The sequence below is a fragment of the Diabrotica virgifera genome, chromosome 1, assembly GCF_917563875.1.
Source record: "Diabrotica virgifera virgifera chromosome 1, PGI_DIABVI_V3a".
In the NCBI taxonomy this organism is placed as follows: domain Eukaryota; kingdom Metazoa; phylum Arthropoda; class Insecta; order Coleoptera; family Chrysomelidae; genus Diabrotica; species Diabrotica virgifera.
The window spans coordinates 120,711,842-120,718,220 of NC_065443.1; positions in this window are offsets into that span (position 1 = coordinate 120,711,842).

A 6,379-nucleotide genomic window follows, 5' to 3' on the forward strand; every position below is an offset into this window, starting at 1 on the left:
ACATTTTTATTTTTATTTATGTATTTACGTAGTTTTAGGAAGTTTGTATATAAAATAAAAATTTTTGTATTGATTACAATACAGTATGGGCTGGTAGCACCACTTGCAAAATTTTCTGCCCGTAGTCAGAAAATTCTTAGGAGGGAAAGGTGTACAAGGATTCATCTGTACTCATTAGATATCTTTTAAAAACACCCTTTAATTATCTACGCTAATTTCTTTCGGTTATTTAAATGTCATCATAAACAATTCCAACCTTCTTTCGTTACATAAACATTATTGACCTAGATCGTGAGGTGTAAGTATACATACAGCCACTATAAACACTTTTCAGGGTCGACGCTGACTTTGCGCTTTTCAATATATTTATACAACCAAAACATATAAGGGATTCCTCATTACACATTCCACATTCGTCATTCTATTATTAGATGTAAGATTATTCACATTAAAAGTGAGTGTCATCTACACTCCGCGGGGACGACGTTACGTAAGTTGCTACCAGCTTGTACTCATGCGAGTATAATAAAACAACTTGAACAGTGACACGACTAGTAATCATTCCACCCCTCGGATAAGGGTTAACCACCCTTACCGGGAGAAGATAGCCCTAGTAATCCTGGACCATCATACTTGGGTAAGTCCATCTGAATTAAGAAGGCCGTTGTACCCCCCCTGGCGACAGGACTAATTCAAATGAATCCAAAATAGACAAAATACGACGATAAACAATGAAAATGGAAAATAGATATTACAAACATAACCTCTGTAACTTTTTGTATGCCAGCCAACTAACCAACCCGACCAGAACCAGAAGTCACGTGGTTTGGATTGCCTCCTAATACATAGATACACGCGCGGCAAATTTGAAAATGAACGCAAATTGAATAGTAAATGGCCTCTCTTAAAATATAAGACATTGGTGGTATGTTCATAGAATGTCTTGTGCTAATATTCCACCAATAATTTAATCAGATGTTCACCGAATCTTCCTTAAATGTCCAGGACATTCAAACATTAATAGAACTTTGACGGTACATTCCTGGAATGTTTTGTGTTGTTAGGGAACGCGTCAGTAAAAAATTCTAATATGAATCTGAAGCATAGACTGGAATATGCGGCCGTCTGATCGGCCTATGAAGGAGCAGTACGGCAAAGGATAAGGGCCTGCAGCTCTACAACTCTACGAACCTCAGATTGCTGATGCTTTTCGAATTGGAAAGGACGCGACAGAACGCTTCTTTTAAAATAAACAAAGTTTAATTGTGATGAGTGGTTCCTGAGATATGACCGGTCAAATTTGACCCACATTTGCGACGAAGTTACACCGAGAGAACAATTTTTGAAGTTATACTTCTTTAGGAGCGATTGAGGGTGATTATTTATTATTAATCTGCGCGCATGCGCACACCGACAATATGGTATTAGTCATTATACGGGCTCTGATTGGGTGTTGAAATGATCTGTCAATAATAATTGTTCAATATGGAGGTAAACAAATGTTGTATAATATATTAGTTTTATTGTTGTGAGGACAGAAACAAAAAAGTTAATAATTGTAGTGACTTTTTAAATAGTTTTTAAAAGCAACAGGTACGTAATAGTAGTTGTAAATGTTTCAGTATCGCAATAAAAAATTACATAACCTATTTGGAAAATGTAAAATAAACCTACCTAGTATGTATGTAAAATAAACCTACCTAACCAACAAAATTTCTAAAAATATTCATCTGATATTGTTTTCTTGCTCTGTTTTGTTGTGTTGTAATATTTGAATTCCGTAGACCTCTAACTAATGTGGTTAAATTCGGAACTGTTAAGTTGTTCAGTTGCTCTATCTTCCAGTTAGATGCATATGTCCCCCGTAGCCGATATCTAAAGGTGCTGGAATTTAAATAAAATTTACGTGGGTTCAATCCCCACTTTAAACCAATTTAAACTTTTATTTTTTTTATACATTTTATGATTGTAAGTATAATATTATATAATTGTTTTAAGGAAATACGACACGTATTTAATTAAAATTTTTTAAACAATTATTATTCAGAAACCATTTGTGGCATTTTTCAATGTGTTTGTGTGTGTTTTATTCTGTTATAAGTATAACTTCTTACGTGCGTACAAAGTACACACACATTCTTTTTTTTCTTTCTCCTAAAACACCGATTTCTTTGAGCAATATTTCTTAAAAGTTAACATATCCTATCAACTTAAACATACCGGTTCACATATAAAGAATCGAGTTTTTTAAACACAACTCAATAATTTCTTACAGATAATTTCTTCAATACTAAGAAATGCATTAATGGTTCCATTTAATCTTCTTATCCTAAAATTTTTATATCTTAAATTGAAAACTACAAATATTTTGCAGTATAAGAAATATAATGTTAAGTTAATCCATATTTATATTTGTGAACAAGAAATTTTCTTGCAATCAAATAAATATTTTAAATCGCAAGAAATAATTATTCAGAAATACCCTCTGTAGTAACTGTGGTTATAAAATAAAAACTTTATCATTAATGCCGAAATGTTAGTTGCAAAGAGAGTTTCTTCCACAAAAGAATTGCGCAGATTTAACTATTTATGATTTAGTCGTCAGTGTTTTTCAAAATGGCGTGATATGTTCATGTTCATATAGATGTATTTTGGATTTATTGGTGTTCTTTAAAAATTAACGGATATTTTGAAAGTACGTACATAATATATAGGTATTAAATAAAAGTAAATTGAGTAACTTGTAATAATAATATTGTTGCGTATCCGAATGGTTATAAAAGAAACATAATAGTACTTTTATATGCTTTTTAGGTATAATGATGGACAACTCTGAAATAAAGGAGCTTATTATTCTAACTGGAAAATAAGCCACAATTTAAAGCTGGACAGAATGATATAATATATAGCTTCAGAACAATATTAAGAAAGGATTTTTAAAAATGTGTACACTTATGTATCAACTATAATAGGTTTCTTGAATGTATCGTCTTCTATAAAAATATACAATACAACGCTACAGTAAAACCTCCGATAACCGAAATCTTTTTAACCGAAATATCGTTTAACCGAAATGGCTGACAGTTTCAATAATTTCGTCAATAAAAAGTAAATTTCTATCGAAAAACGGAAACAATTCGATGTTAATTTGTCAACATCGTCAACATTGCTTACATACAACTAGAGAACGCAATTAAATATGCAGCACATACGAAATCACCTCATAGTATTTTTTAATACGAACTTTGACGAAGTATACTATGTAATTTGATACAAGAAGAATACAAAAAACAGTTTTATTTTTAACCGAAATTCTTGTTATCCAAAACGGCCTTGTTATCCCCCTCAATTATTTCGGTTAAATGAGGTTTTACTGTATATCAAACATGGCGGGGGCAACGCTGAGGATGTTTTCTGTTCATTTATTTGAGATAAAGAAATCAGTTAGCCTAAAAGAAATATTTTTATGGTTCAGAAATGTTATTGCCGAAAACTGTGAATTAGTTAATATGTATTAAATGACTTAAGATGTAAACTAATAATACTTTCCCGTAATAAAACTTCTTAATGATTAGGTATGCTGTCTCTTTTAGATTATAAAATAAAGAAAATTACATATTATTATGTCTGCGTCAATGTTTTACATTGGTTGTATTTTCCTCTTGTTTTGGCTAAACAATGTTTATTGTGTGACTTAATATTATACAGATAAATAATTATTATTTCATTAACAAAAACAAAAAAAATAAACAAAGATGTGTAGGTTAAATAATGCCATGTTTGAACTAAATATGATTGATTATTATTAGTACTTATTAATAGTTCTTATGTGGGGCCGTGTATTTGTTTTTTTTTGTATTTCCTAAATGTCAAAATAAATATCTATACCCTTATAAAATTTTTTTTATTAAAATAAGTTTAAGTACTCTTTCTACATAACGATTTTGTTTTAGGGAATTGCTCATATAAAAAGTGCTATTAACAAAAGACGGAAAATTTGAGGAATTTGGAGAGTGGAGAAAAAGAGTGGAGAAAATATTTGTATGTAATAATAACGTTTTATATATTGTTTTTAATAATAAATAATGATTTTACCTTAACATATTGATTTATTTCGCCCTATGTAATATCACTTTATTTTCAAGAAATATTAACTTAACTCTAAATATACGTTTTTATCTGCGAAATATATTTCTTAACATTAAATACATTAATTATTAATAGTAAGATAATAATATTCCTTACTAAGAAATATTATTGCTCAGAAATAATAGCTTTGTAATGTCAAGAAAATATATTTTTATTACTAATAAAATTAATTAACATCAAGTGTAACTTCTTTCTGATAAATGGGTTTGAAGTTTGCCAGAAAGTGATAGTTCACTCATGTTTAAGATATATTTCTGTGGCTATAGTAAAATGTATTTGAAATATTTTAGAAAATTATCTATTACATACAAAGATATATTTCTTAGGCAATATGCCAAGTCGATCTTTCTTAAATATAAATAAAGTTTCTTTATGTCAAGAATTTTTTTCCCTCAGTGTATAAACAATAGGAAGGTAATTTCAAACCATGTCTTTTGCGTTAATGTTGAATTCGTGCAGTAACCTTTATAGGTCGTCTTCGCACTTTGCTACTTACACGGTGTCATCAGCGTATTTTTATCTCTCTATCGTATTTTTACCTCTCTATCGTCCATTTTGTACACTCTTTTTTTCTTCACTCGTTTTATTATTGGATCCAAATTTATGTTAAATAGTAGAGAACTTAGTGAATCTCCTTGCCTAATTCCTGTGTTTACTTCTACAGGTTTTGTTGTTGTTCCATTGACTTTCATTTCTATTTGATTTCTTACATATTGAAAACTGATAGAAAACATATTATGTTTTATAATATCCAGTGGTAAATTTTTGTCATAGTAGGTGTATCACATCTTTTAGTAATTGTATTCTATCAAATGATTTTTCTAAGTATATAGAACAGAAAAGGCTGGTTTATAATATTCTAATGATTTCTTCGTTATTTTCCTGAACAGAAAAGAATGCATGGTTACATTGTCTTCCACTTTTAAATCCTGGTCGTTCATCCGATATATTTATGCACACCATTGTGTTTCTATATGTATTACATTTTTTCGATATACCTATTTTATTTATGAAGGCCAACATTTTCTCAACCTCAAAATACTCCTGTTAAGTTCTTCTATCATTACTGTTAATTCAATTATAAGTATTTATTGCTTAAATTTGCTTAAAACCTTTATAAACAAATTCATTTCCAATGTCCTTGCAACTTTACAAAAAACTGCAACTTTAAATGGGTGTAACTATAATACAAATAAAGATAAATTAATTTAATAATTCGCAGATCTTTATTATCTATGTCCTTTCGTTCAAGAATAAAGATCTGCGAATAATTCTCAATCTATATTGGAATAAGAAAGCTAACATCAAAATAGAAAATGAAATATCACAAGCAATAGAAATACGCAGAGGATCAGTAAGATAAGGATGCATTTTATTATCACTGCCATTTAATGTATATAGTGAAAGCATCTGCCAGGAAGCCCTTTTGCAAGCAAACGAAGGAATCTTAATCAATGGAGAGGTTGTAAATTATATTCGATACGCGGACGACAATCTAGGTACTAGTTGCAAGAACAGTAGAAGAATTACAACGATTACTTACAAATGTAAATATTGCTTGCAATAATTATGGTATAAAAATGTCAATATCAAAATGACCAAGTATATGGTCTTCAATAAAAACATGATACAACAAGCACATATAAGTATAAACGGCATTCAAATTAAAAAAGTATCAAGTTACAAATACTTAGGAACTTTAATTAACGAAACTGGAGATCAAAACAATGAAACAAAAAGTCGTATCGAAATTGCCAGGGCCACCTTCATAAAGATGAGAAAATTCTTCTGCGACAAAGATATAAGCATCCCTCTGCGATTAACGGCCGATTTCACATATCGAGTTCAACTCCAGTTTAACCTGAACTTCTAGTGAACGTCAGTTTAAAGTCAAAATCGTCTTTCTCAGTCCAGGTTCAACCGATGGCAGTTAAACTTTAAACTCACTTTAAACGCTGAACGTTTGACTATAGATACTTAAATTTAACTTTATTTAGAAACAGCATATAAAACAGGTCACACAAAATGGCGATAGTTTTTACCTTTTGCCATCGATTGGCTTTTCTCAAAAGCTGTAGAACGCGAGCTGACAATGAGAATTGCATTTACAAACAAACCGAGCGATGGGGCACGCCAGGTTTTCTCAACACGACTCTAAGTTATCAGCAGAGTCTACGAGAAGTGTACGGTAAATTGAAACTGTAACTACAAAAAAATATGTATGTCATTG